General features: G+C 47.4%; 1 long non-coding RNA gene across 1 annotated transcript in view; it reads left to right on the plus strand.

The window, feature by feature from the left end:
• Positions 1-10,177, plus strand: part of LOC148758219 (uncharacterized) — a 108,853-nt gene extending 98,676 nt beyond the window's left edge. The window contains exons 2-3 of the long non-coding RNA XR_016021271.1: positions 4,352-4,466; positions 10,060-10,177. This is a non-coding gene — a long non-coding RNA (uncharacterized LOC148758219). The remainder of the gene's footprint in view (positions 1-4,351; positions 4,467-10,059) is intronic.
• The last annotated feature ends 4,630 nt before the right edge of the window (positions 10,178-14,807 follow it).

Genomic DNA, 14,807 nt, shown 5'->3' on the forward strand with positions numbered 1-14,807 from the left:
AGAAGAATCTATAGCAATGCAAAATTCTAAAGAAACAGACATCAAGGTTCAGTTGGAAATATTTAGAGCTATATACCGTAAGTATCTACAGAGCTTAAGATAACTCATGTATTAATTCCTACATACTTATATAACATGTTCATAGCCTGAGACAGTGGAGAATACAAGTGGGGTCACTCTCTGCATCAGATGGTGAGAGGAGGAGTAGGAATCAGGGAAAATCAGAAAGGTGACAGATGGAAAGGCAATGTTTGAGAAGTTGGGGAGAGCATCTCCAGAAAGGGCCAGTAAACAGGACCCATACAGTACAGGGCGGATAAAGAGAAGTGCCACAAAATACAACCCCCAAAACTGTACCATGAACCACCTGGCAATGGTGGGAAAGTTGAAATATGTTTCTCAAGCCTCAAAACCTCTAAGCTTAGAATTTTCTCATATCCCACAGCTTATATTCTGTTTGAAAATCCGTACAATCAATATCAAGGAGGCTTAGGGTTTGCTCCTCAAGGTGGCATTGTCAGAGCTGAGGGCACACCCCGAATGAGTGTGATGGGGACTATTGATGAATGGTTGCAGCAACCTTCTTGGGTACTTCCTGGTTCAATCACCCTGCCCACCCTGCCACTCAGGTGAAGTCACCTCCCTTCACCCTGCAGACATGGGCCATGTCTCTACCCCGTGCCTCCGCTTTCCTCTGCCCTTAACTGTCATGCATCGGACCACAGGTAGATGCCTTTCCGAAGCTGAACTAGTCAGAGTCACCATCCTGGGAATTTGAAATTTGGAATATATGCAAATATGGACTGGCAGTTTTCCTAGCAGAGTCACAATAATGGTAGACATGTAAAAACATTGTTCTGAATCTCCAGACATAGGCTGCTGATATGGGCTCCATGCAGCTCTGGTCTCAGGTTTCCCGGGGCTAGAGGTTTCCCTGTTTCTGAGCTCCTTAGCATTCTTCCAGTAAATGCTCATCAGTGATGAATGGTTTCCATGACCATGTCCTCAGTGTCACACCCAAGCTGTGAGTTGTGTGAATGGCCTCCCACGGCCAAGCAAAGGGTGTGTTTGGAGGGACTACTGGTAAATAAACCAGTAATGAAGTAGAGAGGATGGTATTATTTTAGCGCCTGGCACAGAATTTTGGGTAACACATTGGCTGAACATCAGTAAAGAAACGGATGGAGTGAGATTACCTCAGTAGATAACACCAAACTTAATCTTAAGTGTAGAGGACAGTTCTGGCCAAGCTCAGACTCACGTGGGCTTAAAGCATCTTGCCACAGTGTAAGTTCTTCAGGTTTCTGCCCCAAGACCAGGCTCTCTGTCTCTGCCTGAGCTCGAATTCATGGTTAACCCCTCAGGGGCAACCCCCCAACGAGTGGAAAGCTGATGGATAAATGCCTGACTCTCATCCTTTGGATAGACAGTTCTAGAAGATATTTTTTGATCCTTAGAAGGTCCCGGTAGAACTGAGCCTCAGTTGCATACAGTGGCACCTCACTTCTTAATGCCCCTTTACTGGCTTTCCCTCCTCCCCTATCTCGTTCTCCCCACTCCTTCACTTCTTCCTCCTGGGGTCACCTCCAAAATAAACTGTATGTGCCCAAGTCCTTATTTCGGGCTCTATTCTCAAGGAAACGCCGGCTAATATTGATATATTATATTATTTTTGGTGAGATGGGAGGCAAGTGGAATTCTTCTGATATCAGATGAAGAAGCCAGGCATCAGATATTCTGATGTCACATGAGAATGCTAGATGAAATTTGTCGCAGAAATTCTGACAGTAGGACACCCCAAATTCAGAACTCCACATTCCTCAAGCAAAGAAGGCATAATCAATTCCAAGATTACCCCAGTTCTCTCAGGCACCTTCGGGGTCACCTTGTAATTCTTGTTTAATTGTCCCTCTGTTTTAGACGGTAAATGCAACCCCTTCCCTCCACTCATGGCCAATGTCTTGTCATGTGACAAATACAATGAAGCAGTAATGGTGTAAGAAATTTTAAAGGTAATACATAGCTCTTGGAGTGCACCCTCTGAGAGAAGTCAGCTGCTGTGTAAGACCTCCAACTGGTGTACGACTGCTGTGCTGTGAAGAAGCCTAAGCCAGACAGACGGCGGGATGCTTCCAGTTATCCGAGCTGAGTGTCTGAACATGTGAGTGAATATGCCATCTTGGACATATGGGCCAATCAGGTCTTCAGATGACCAGCTCCAGCCACCATCTATCTGACTGCAACTGCGTAAGAAAGCCCAAGTGAGTACTGTCCAGCTGATTCCACTCAATCTACACTATTACGAGAGCGAAGGATAAATTGTGGCTGTAAGCCACTGAAGAAGTGATTTAAAGTTCTGTTTTTGCTCTCTAATTGCTATGAGAACATGCCTTGGCTAGCCTGTTGGAGAATGAAAGGTACTTGGTACAGAAGCAAATTGGCCCAGCCAAGATCATCCTGGATCAGCCGATGACCCGTTGCCTGTATGGACTTGGAAGACAGAAAACGTACCAAATGAAGTTTGGGGCATGTACAAAAGGATATGCAGGCAGAATGTGGAAAGCATCCACTGGCTCTTACCAGCTATTGATAAGTTACTACAAGAAAGAAACAGACTCAAAAGAGAACTGGTCAGTTTGCAAGGCTACTTTAAAGGGAATATAGAAAGATTTCATTTGGAAAATAAAACCTTTCTTATCTGTAGCCTCTTGAGTGAGGAAAAGATGATCACAAAATTAAGACATGACCTCAAGGCAGAGCAAATCAAGGATGTGGTTATGAGATGCTGGAAGAATTAAGGTGGTTCCTGGGAAGTCCACTCAGTTAGACAATAGGGCTTCCAGAAATGGTAAAGGTGGTATCGCACAGCAGATCACATACGCAAAACAGTAGTGATTAAGTCTACAAAGAGAAATTTGTCTCGAAAAGGGTTAAGAATGTGACTTTGTCTATTCTGATTACTCTAAACAAAACAGGGCCTGGCACACAATATATATTTATTTGTTCCGTGAATGAGTGAATTAATGAATGAACCAGAAGAAAAAAGTCTATTATAAAATGACATATCTGCTAGGATTCATTCATTCATTCATTCATTGTACAAGCATATAATATATTGGATGCCTGATATATACCAGACATCAATTTGTTGGAGACACAGCAAAGCACAAAGCCCCTGCTCTCTTGGAGCTTACACTGTAATTGGGGGAAACAGACATACACAGGTAAACAGATAAAAAAATGAAAAGACTTTATATAGTTGCCGGGACTCTGCAATGCATTTCAATACAGTCAGTTTTCTTTTGGTGAGTGATGGTGGGTTCTGACAGTAAAAGGGAAGGGTGAGTGAGGAACTTATGGGATAGAGTAACACAGAAGGCCATTGCGTGCATTTGAATTTGCAATTCCAATATACATAGCAAGGTGTTTTTAGATGACCTACTTGGTTTGTGGATTACTCAATCTCCTTCCACTAAAGTAGACATTTAAGAGTGGCTGGTTTACATCTTAAAAGATCTGGTCTAAGAAAAGCACCCAGCAGGAGTGATGCTTTCCATTCTAAAGATGGGGAACTGGCTGTTTCAATGGGCATCCTGAGAATAACTAGAGATGCTAGGAATGGAACTCAGCTATTGGGGACTTGATTCCGTATGGAAGCCAACCTCCAAGATGGCCACCATGAACCTCTCTCTTGGTGTCCATGACCCTTCTGTAGTCCCTTCGCAAACTGAATCCGGGCTGGCCTGTACGACCAATAGATTGTGGGGAAAGTGACAGTGTGTGACTTTTGAAGCTAAGTCCCAAACAGTATTGCAGCTTCTGCCTTGGGAGCATTTGCTCTAGGGGAAGCCAGCCCCCATGCTGTGAGGACTCTTAAGCCATCCTGTAGAGAGGTCCTCACATTCAGGTGGCCAGACGGAGCAAGTAAAAATAATTTGGGACCTAGCTAGACTAAAACTTTTTTTCTTTGTGTATCTGAAATTCATATTTCATGGCGTGTCCTGTATTTATCGGGCAACCCTATCTTACGAAATGAACTGAGACCTCCCATTCACAGCCAGTTCCCCACTGGCAGCCATGTGAGTGAATCACCTATAGAAGTGGGTCCTCCAGCCCCAGTCAAGACTTCAGGTGACTGCAGTCATGGGTGACACCTTGACTGCAACTTCTCAAGAAACCCCAAGTCAGAGCCACTCAGGCAAACCACTCCCAAATCCCTGGTCCACAGAAACTGTGAGCGCTAATGATTGTTTTTGTTGTAGGCTTCTACATTTTGGAGTGACTTGTTATGCACCATTTGATAACTGACACATTCCAGAGAACTTAATTGAGTGTGTCTTTGTCCATTCAGGTTACCACAACATAGCATCAGGGACGGAGTGGCTTATAAACAACAGAAATGTACGTTCTCACAGTTCTGGAGGCTGGGAAGCCCAAGACCAAAGCTCTGGCAGATTCTGTGTCTGGTGAGACCCCACTTCCTGGTTCATGGATAGCTGTCTTTTCACCATGTCTTCACATGGCAGAAGGGGCGAGGGAGCTCTCTGGGGTCTCTTTTATAAGGGCACTAATCCCACTCAACCTAATCACCTCCCAAAGGCTCCACCTCCCAATACCATCACACTGGGGATTAGAAATCAGCAGGAATCTTGGGGGAACACAAACATTCAGTCCTTTCTCAAGGGCAAGGACTATGTCCGCAAAGATGACTGAAGCAGCGTCTCTGGCCTCCAGTTGCTCAGAATCAGGTGGGGAAGAAAAGGTGGGAACAGGATTTGTTTACACTATAATGTGATAAAGGTACAGCAACAGCCTACAGGAAGGAAGAAATCATTCTGTCTGAGTGATCAGGGAAGTTCCCAAAAGAGGTGAGTTTTGAGGTAAATCCAGGCAGGTGGGAGAAGGGCAAGATGCCAGATGGGTAGGTATTCTAGGCAGAGAAAATAGGGAAGTACAAGAAGTGTAGTCTCACTGAATCACCGTGTACATGAACAGAGACCCTGGAGATGAGGCAGACACATGAGGTACCATGTAGGGCGTAACAGGCTGGTCCCGGGTGGAAGGAGGCTGTTGTCATGGCCCAATAGGGATGGTGATGCTCTGAGCGTGGGCAGCACCCGTGGGATGGAGAGAAAACAGGACAGAACTGACAGGGCTCATTTGCCTGGTACCTGGCAATGGCAGCTGCTCCACCTACTGTGTATTGAGTGAGTGATGGATGTGCATGGGCTGAATCAAGCAGGGCTCTCTGTGCATTGATGTGTGTGACTGTAGCTGGTTAGTCCCTGAAATAGGAATTAGAGGTGGATTTTTGCATCATGCACGTGAACTGTGAACCAAGAAGTTCAGATAACTGAAATCCCTGGGGTTTGAAACCCTTATCTTCCACCCAGAAGGCATCACCTGCAACTCGGGCAGTAGCCCTAGACGTTTTCCATGGGGACCTGGCCTGTACAGCATACGGGCAATTGGCAGTGCAGCAGCCATCTAGGGAGTGACTCACTCACACTGGGCAGAAAGCCTCCGGATGCAATTAGAGAGTTTGGGTACTAGGTGGGAGGAAGGGACGAGGAGGTTGGGAGGGAGGCACACTGGGGTTGAATCTGAGGTCCTCATCACAGTCATGACACTTTCGTTCCTGCTGGAGTGGGTTTGATTAGGAGAAGTAAATTTTCTTTTAAAAGGGGTGTGTGTGCATGCCCACATGGGTGTGTGTGAGAGATTTGGGTCCGAGCCAGGCTCTACACAGAGGCTCACAGGATCTTTGCTTTAAAAGCCTGGTGATTGATTCTGTACAGAGGTGAAACCAAATATCACTAAATACAGGACAGAGACACAGAGGTTTCATGGAGCTAGTATCCTTCAAAGAAAGAAAACCAGTGTTTATTAAACATCTTCCAGGAGCTATACGTATACGATCTCATTTAATTCTCACGGTAATTCCAAAGTTAGCAGTGATTGTCTCCATTTCTCAAGGCCACGCAACGTAGAAATTATAGAACTGAAATTCAAACTCAGGCCTCTGACTCTGGAGCCTCGATGTTATCACAGTTCCATGCTTCCTCAAGGATGGGCCGTGAAGGATTGAGAATCCCCTTCCTTCCACTTCCTTCTGCATCCCAAGACCCTCCCAGTCCAGGGGGCCATCACATTGAGCCAGTATGATTGGTCAGCTTGGGCCACAATGGAGGCCAGACGGCCAGAGGAGGCAAAGCTGGAGCATTTTCATGCAGAAGTCCCTTTCTTTGCCTTAACAAGTCTGCAGGGCCCCAGCCTCCTGGAGGCTTTCACCTTTGCCCTTCCCCCGCCCCACCCCAGATCAGGAGGTATCCTGGGTTCACTTATGAATCCTCTTTTGTGTGCTGGGCACCATTGCCTCAGAGCTCAGTAATTACAATAACCCGTATTTATTGAGCAGTTACTATTTGCCAGACTGTAATGAGCAGGATACCTGCATCATATCATTGCATTTAACCCTCTGAGGCTGTTACCTTTGATCGCCCTATTTTATAAACCAGGCAACGGGGCTCCAAGAGGTGGCATAAGGAGTCCCCGAGCCTGAACTTGAACCCACTCCAGCCTGACCCCAGCACCGAAGCTGTTAAGCAGCAAGCTTGGTTGCCCCCAGAGGGAAAAGAAATGGGCCATTCTTTCCTGGACAGGATGTTTCCTCCTCCAGTTCTGTTCTTGGCTCTCCCAGAAGGTTGCTGACCCAGCGCCCATGAGCACTGGTGCCAAATGTTTGCTGGGAGAGGGAGGGGACTTAGCTCCCTTGTGAGAGCTCGGCAGGGCAGCCCCCCTGTGATCCGGTCCCCCTTCCGCAGGCTCCGCCCTCTGGGAGCTGTGTGGTCAGGGTTGACCCCTGCTGGCTGGGGAGCTTCTGCAGGGGGTGTGTGTGTGTGTGTGTGTGTGTGTGTGTGTGTGTGTGTGTGTGTGTGTGTGTGTGTGTGTGTGTGTGTGTGTGCAGTCACCATATTTCCCTTTCGCCTGCTTTTCACACCAGCTGCACCAGCAGGCTCCCTGAGACATTGCACACTGGCTGTCCTATGGCCCAGTGCCATTTCCTTTTCTTCAGGAATATTCACTGAGCTGTGCCAAGAGGTAAGAAATCTCAGGGGCCCAGAATGGTGACCAACTTTCCCAAGGTCACAGAACATAACCAACGGTAGCCACCTGGGATTTCGACACCCACTTCCCTTCCTGTTTCCAGGTAAACAAAGAGCACTTCCTTCTATAGGAGACCACCCCAAGCCCTTCTCACCAGAACCAGGCCCACCCCTCAAACAGTCTCCTTGTTACCCTGCTGTCATGCAGGGTCTCTGGTCTCACTCCCCGCACAAGAACGCAGGATATGGTGAGGCCAAAAAGGAACAACAATGGAGCCATAGATAGGGGAGTCATACCACTATATTCTCGATGGCGGCGGGTCGAGACACAAAAGCAATCATCCGCCAGTACCCCAATGAGGGGTCTTCCTGTACCCCAGTCTCGCTGGCAGCCAGGCAAGACACGTAAGTAGGATCAACACGGTCCGCAATCCACCATCCGCGCTTGCTAACCCCACTTGCTAGCCGCAATCTGCCATCCGCTTCTCTGCCAACAAACCCATCCCTTGCTAACTGCAATCCACGCCTGCTAGCTCAGCCACGGCAGTTACATCAGTGGCCAATGGCTAACAGATAACAGCTGATGGCCAACTAGTTACAGCTGATGGCCATCTACTACCCGAGCCAGCACCTTTCCACGTGAGGCCGAGAGCCTGGAAACTGCTCTCTGGGACTCTGTCCCCACACTGCCCTGCCTTCCAGCTGCTCCACGTTAAAAAGTCCCGAGGAGAGTTTCTGCTGGAAGCAAGTGGGGCTCTCCAGCCCTTGAGCCCTTGCCCTTTGATCTCACCCCGGCCCCTCAGCTTGGGGTGTGTTGCCATCTCAGTGGTGAGTGGCTATGCCTCAGGAGGCTGGGAGTCAGTTCAAGTACCCCTCATGGGATACCTGCCTAGCTCCAGAGCAGGTGGGAGAAAAGGCCAGGGTCTACTCTCATTCCACACAAGCCTGAGTCTCTGTGTGAGGCATTAAAAGCCTGGGTGTGGGGGCAGAGCCCCAGAAAGTAGTTTCCAGGCTCTCGGCCTCACATAGACAGGTGCTGGCTCAGGTAGTAAATGGCCATCAACTGTGATTGCATGGCCAGCAGCTGTGGCTAGTTGGCCGTCAGCTGTAACCAGTGAGCCATTGGCCACTAATATAACTGCTGTGGCTACGCTGGCAGAGAGAGAAGGAGAGAGAGAAGGGAGAAAGAATGGGGGCTAGCAAGAAGATGGCGGCTGGGCTGGCAAGTGTGGATGGCGGTTTGCGGACAGTGTGGATCCAGCCTCCAGTGAGAGTATAGTGCCGCCAGAGAGAATATAGTGGTATGACTCCCCTACCTATGGCTCCGTGGGTGTTCCTTTTTGGCCTCACCATGTCCTGCGTTCTTGAATGGGGAGCGGGAGCAGAGACCCCGCAGGCCGCCCCGCACGACACTGGGTTATTGATGGATTGAAGCAATTCGTCTGTAATCACCGCAGCGAACAGCCTCTTGGCTCTATTTTTACAAGTCTTCCTTCTCTTGGAGGACCGGCTTTCCTGGGAGCTTTCTGAGTCAGATTCCCCTGAGGGGATCCAGAGGGATGCTCGCCAGCAGAGCCACCAACGGGGGCCTTCCTGCTGGGCCCTGTGGTTGCCTGCTCCTCCTCCATACTTCCTGGAAACATGGCGGGGCAGCTCTGGGGCCTGGTTAGGGCCACAGTAAAAAGCCCTGGCCATTCAGTGACCTTGGATTCCTCTAAACCCACATGTTGGAGCCTGGAGGGTCTCTCCTGTAGGCTGGGACCTCGGTGAGCTAGTGCAAAGCAATGCTGTGACAGGTGAACACACGGAGGCCTGGACACAGTCGAGGTCTCTAGGAGCCAGAGCTTTCCTTCCAGTCTCACAGTGCCCCTTCCCAGAGGACTGCAGTGCTTCCTGCACCTTCTCCTCCTTCCTCTTTCCCTCAACTCCAGTTTCCCTTCTTTTATTTTTTTGTAATAAGACTAACATGGAGCCAAATTACATGGGATACATTTCATTTGTGTGCTAGTCACGTGGAAGGTTGCCCTGGCTATGTGTCCCAAAGAAGAATTCTGGGCTTGGGCCTGCTCACGAGGCTCCTGTGAGCAGCCACTTCCTGTGCTGCTGCCTGATGGTCGCGGGAAGGTCACGGCCTTTGTCCTCCTGCAGTATACAAAACATATGGGGGGGTGACTGCGTCTCAGGGCACTGACTGAATTCTCTGGGGCTCTAGAGCCAGAGGGCCCGTTTGTCTAAACCAGGGAGCCCAGACTTGGGATGGTCTGAGAGCAGGAAGGCATCACTCCCAGGCCGCCAGGCACCCACCCCATCCAGGGGGTGTAATCACTTCTGCCTGGGGTACAGGGAAGCTTCAACGGAAGCAAACCATCAGGCTGGTGCAAACAGCTCACAAATCCCAACAGGAAGTATGTTACATCGTTGGGAACAAATGCTGTGGAAATGTTCTTCACAGAAAAGGGAGGGAGAACGTTACTTGCTGCCAGACATTTGTACCAGATAGTTAGATGTGGAAATAGCTCATTTATTTTCTTTCAAGTTTTGTATTTGTTTGTTTTCCATTTGTTCTAATGTGATTCCCTTTAGTATAATGGCGTTGTACAGATATAAATGCGTCTGGAAGCCTGCTGCTTAGAAAGGGGTCCTCCCCTCAGCGGTTTTTATTTCATTCGGCAACCAGCAGGCAGTGAGCATCCTGACTGTCGCTGGCAATTGTTTGCCTCATTCCAGAGTCTCATCACACTCCTCACTGCTGTGGGGATGTGGTCCCTATGTTTGGCTTGGGGGCCTTCTCGAACCCTCTCAATACCGTTTTCACAGCCAAACAGAGTGACTTCGCATTGTTTTTTTACAGGCTGCTGTTTTATTCAGTATTTTGTAAAGTGGGGTAAGGAAAAAAAAAAAAACAGTTGTTAATTTCATTTATTATTAATTAACTAAATTTATGTCTCTCTAGGGTTTGGTTCTCTCAAAAAGAGAGCCTGAAACAAGGACTTGGATGCTAGTCGTTTTATAAAAGGTGATTCCAGGAAATTAAAGGAAGGAAGAGGGGAGCATGAGACAAGAGAAAGAAGAAAAGGCAATACCGAGTGAGGTATGGAAGCAAATAAATGCTAGAGATCGTCATGGCACATGCGGCCCCGTCTCTCTGGGGGCCCCCTAGAGCACTGTGTCGCATGTACCTCAAACTTGGCCCCTGGACCAACAGGAGGCTGGGACATTTTTAGACCAATTCCCCGCGCCCCCTGATTGAGGGTTTCTCCTGGGGAAGTCGACCCCCCCCTAATACTCTGGGCTGTGCTTGTGTGGACTGAGTAAGTCCTGGTGACTTGAAAGAAAGCCTTGAAGCAGAAAGAAACAGAAGCTGAGCAAGTTGGGATGCTGTTTTGTAAGGACTAGTCCATCCCAGGTACAAGCAGAATTTGAAGGGTACAGACATCTGCAACAATTCTTCTCATTCCTAACAAAAGACGTATTTGCAGTGGTGTACACAAATATCTACAGTATAAGACAGAAAAGACGTGGAGAAATTGGGCGATGATGGGAGAAAAGAGCAGAACCAAATTTCCCTCAGGTTTTCCGAGCACCCAATGCAAGGAGAAAAACTCGTCAGTTATACAATTCAGTGTCCATGAAACAAAAACAAATATTAGGCAAAGTTAACCTTCTTCCCCCTGGCCCCCAGAGCTAAGGCAGTGTACACCACGTGACACTGACATCCCTACAGCAAATGCAGTGGTTGCTCTTCTCTCTGTATAGTCCGATGGATGAAGAGTCAGCCCCCGTAACTACCAAGAACATACTATTCTTGTACCCGTGTTTGGACGACTCTTTCAGTTAAGTGACAGGAGCCCAGCTCAAATTAACCTTACCAGGTAAGTACATTTGTTGGCTTGTGTGCTTTGAAAGTCAGGAGTGGACTGACTTTAGGCAAAGCTGGATCCAGGGGTTCACATGTTTTCACCAGGATTGGTTTCTGCCTACCCTTTCCTTGGTCCTACTTGCCTCAGTATGGCTTCATTTTCCAGATGCTTTCTTCCTAGGAATGGAAAGGTGGCCCTAGGCAGCTCTCGGCTTGTATGGCTCTAGAGAAACCCATTCTTCCAGCAGCCATATATGAGGTCTCACACAAGGATTTTGATTGGCCCCCTGGAGGCACACAGCTGCCCCTTGAACTTTTCAGTGTATGAGGGCTGTGATCGGCCTGGCCTGGACCACACGTCCACCTCTGCAGCCAGAAGATAAGCAAGTTTCTGTGACCCACAGACCCTCCCCTCAGAGAAGTGCAGGATGCAGAGAAGGAAGCCGAGTGGGCCAGTGCAGTAAACGCCCACTGCACCCACCCTAAATAGCGATTTGGGGTCCAGGTTGACGTCCGTACTCTACAGGAGGGAATGACACAATGTGGTTCTCGCCAGGCATCATGGCTGGAGACAATTTTCTAAAATGAGCCCAGTGATAGAAAAACAAACCTCCTGCTTACTTGAGGAAGTGAATGAAATTCCAATCTGGCACAAAGACGGGTGTGGCCGAACTGCGGGCGTCCCACCTATAGCCCCCTGTGTTACCCTTCGCACACATGTTGACAGTACTTGCAACTATGCCGAGGATGTTCTCTCGCCACAGGGTTGTGCTTGGCTTGTTCCTGGGAGAGGCCAGAAGTGTAGGTCGTACTGCCCCCACAAACATCCATCACCAAATGACAGCCGGGAATTAGAGGGTAAACGCCATTCCCAGGATCGCATCCCATATAGACGACTGGCATTAAAATCCGTTTTCCAGGGGAGCCCAACAGAGTACAGGTACTCTTATGCTTCTCATTCCCAGGAACATTAATTTCTCCCGTTTTCCAAGACTAACAAATCCACTGTCCGAATTGGTAGATTTGTGCTGTTTACTTAGAGACGAACTAGGTCTCACAAAGGAAGGAAGAGGGCAAGACGATCCCTCTTAGATTTGGAAGCCCCTGGCAACAGCAGATTCCTGAAAGACAGAAAGATGGCCTGCCTTCAGCAAATGTATCTTCCATCACAGCTCAAGGTCTGAGTTTTCTGCTCCATGTCCAATTATAGCAGCAAGAATTGCTGCTCAGTTTTAAGCTGCTATTGGTTATTTTAGATACAGCACAGACAGAGAGAATGGAAGCTAGCCCTCAGCAAGGGTTTGCTGCCTGGATGCCTAGCTGACAGCCAACTCGGTGCCCTGTTCCTGAAGGTGCAGGCAACAGCCTATTTGTAATATTTTTCAATGGTATCGAGACAGGTTATATTATGAGAATGAAGATAACTCCCTGGCATGAAATACACGGATTTATTTCCAGGCACACCTCTGTCTGGTTGAAGTAGGACCTTCATTTAAATGTAAATGTAGGTTTTCACTGTGCTCCTAGAGAATGAAAAATACTGAAGCTCACGATATCCAAGGCCTGGGGGAAGGTGCTCAGGGCGGCTTGTGTGAACTAAAAGGGAGAAGGTGCACGAGGGGCAAGCAGTGGAAAAAGAGAAATAAAATGAAAAGGGGAAGAGAGTAGATTAATTGAGGATTAGAAAAGAAGATGATTTAATATAGGATGGGGAGGCTGCAGGAACCAAAGAGAAGGCGTGCATGGACTGACTAGAATAACACTGTCCAATAGCACTTCCTGCAATGAAAAAGTTCTCTGTGCTTCTCACAAGTGGCTATTGAGTATTTCAAATGTGTTAAGAGGAACTGAATTTTTAATGCTATTTAATTTAGGTTAATTTAAATTTAAATAGCTGTATGTGCCTAGAGGCCATGTTCAATAGCAAAGGACTAGAAGCTTGTGGATTCCAGAGGCTTCAAAACAAACGATCCAGCCTGGGATATTAGACCTGGTGATTCTCCTTGTAGGTGGAGAGGCCTAGGTCAGAATTCCTTGGGGGCTTTTTCAAGCATCTCTCTCTCTCTCTCTCTCTCTCTCTCTCTCTCTCTCTCTCTCTCTCTCTCTCTCTCTCTCATTCTGATGAGCACCCCCTCCATGGGAGGAAGAGCCCTGCACAACTCTGCAGTGAGCCGCCATTATCTAAGGCAGTGTGTGTCCCTCAGGGTGTTGGAGCAGTAAAAAAGAGTTGGGAACTCCTGGCTTAGTGGGCCCGAAAAATGGAAATTTTCCTACCTTATCTGCCCCACAGGGTCTAAGAAGAAGTACTCTTATTTAGAGTTGATCTGGGTCAAGAGGATCCTTGATGATTTATTTCAGTTTTCTGTAAGACAGATGGGAAATCACATGTGTGCATTCTCTCTATGTTGAAGGCCTACTGTGTGCTCAGCTTTGTGCTAGGCACAGGAACTCTCATATAAGGGATGGAAAGGTAGGGAGGCAATCCATCTGGCCCTGGCCACACATTCATGAAGGTCCTCAAGTTGATATTTAAGATTTAATCTTATTTATAAATCAAGAAATTCTCTTGGGAATGCACAGTTCTATATCACATTATTTATGTGAGCACAATTTAGAAAATATAAACGGTGAAATTGTATCAAAATATGTGTGAACCTCAAATGGGCATTTCTTCCTGCGTTGGCTGGGTTCCGCTGATCTTAGCTGGACTCACTCCTATGTCAGGTCAGCTGGTGGGTCGGCTGGCATTGACTTTGCTCTTCACTGTGTTCTCTTATATGTCTGAGGCCGGTGTTGGGAGAACTGGGCTGTCTCTCATCCTCCAGCAGGCTAGCCTGGGCTCCCTCACATGACAGAAGCCAGGGGCTCCAGAGAGCACGCTGAAGCATGCAAGGCCTCTTGAGGCCTGGCCTTGAAACTTCCATGTATTACTTCTGCCACATTACATCAGTCAAAGAAAATCATGTGGCCAGTTCAGATTACAGGAGTGGGGGAATAATTCCACCTCTTAACTGGAGGGGCAGCAAAGTCACATTACAACATGGTGTGCATATGAAGAGGGGAATAATCGTGACCATTTTTTGCAAATAATCTGAATATGGGACTCCATGCTGATTGGAGTATAAGGTAATCTAGAACAGTGGTAAGATTTGAAGTTGTAATAAGAAATTTACATTCAGAAGAGGGAGAGATACCCTTGTGCAGATATGTACAATTTAGCTGGGAAGGGAAGCAAGTACTTGTAGCAAATAAACACATGCCATTGACTGGACCCTCGTAAGGAGAGCACATGTGGAAGGCTTTCTTGATAGAGGAGATGGTTTAAGTTAATCCAACCTTGCATTTCTTCCTGTGTCCCTTTAGAACACTGATATGCATTTAGATTTTTATAAGACAGCTAGCTGCGGTTTCGATTTTCCTAGACAACTTTGGAATAGAAAGAAATTGATATATTTGGGAATGAAAGTCTCCTAAGGTCCTACAGACTAAGCTTTTGTTTATTTTCCTCTTGTTTTAATGACTTTTTGTTGCTCTGGTTGCATCCGCTTATCTATGTTTTGGGTTTTCTTTTAATTTTCAGCTCATCAGTGTTCCTCTTTGTACATTGATAGGGTGTAGATACATACATTAGAGCAATATGAAGAAAATTGAGTAGGTATGGTAGAGTGGCTGCAAACTTGGAAAGAAGGATGTATGCTAAATTCATAAGAAATGGGAAGCTATGTGTGCTCAGCATTAGAAGTGATCAACAGTTAGTGTCTTCAAATTGGTACATGGCAGCCCTCTGTTACCTCCAGTATCCTTACCCATGGAATGGGGGTCCCTTGCTCTGTTGGCTCACA

This window comes from Rhinolophus sinicus, chromosome 5, assembly GCF_057876585.1.
Source record: "Rhinolophus sinicus isolate RSI-liver-muscle chromosome 5, RSI-T2T, whole genome shotgun sequence".
NCBI classification, from domain to species: Eukaryota; Metazoa; Chordata; class Mammalia; order Chiroptera; family Rhinolophidae; genus Rhinolophus; species Rhinolophus sinicus.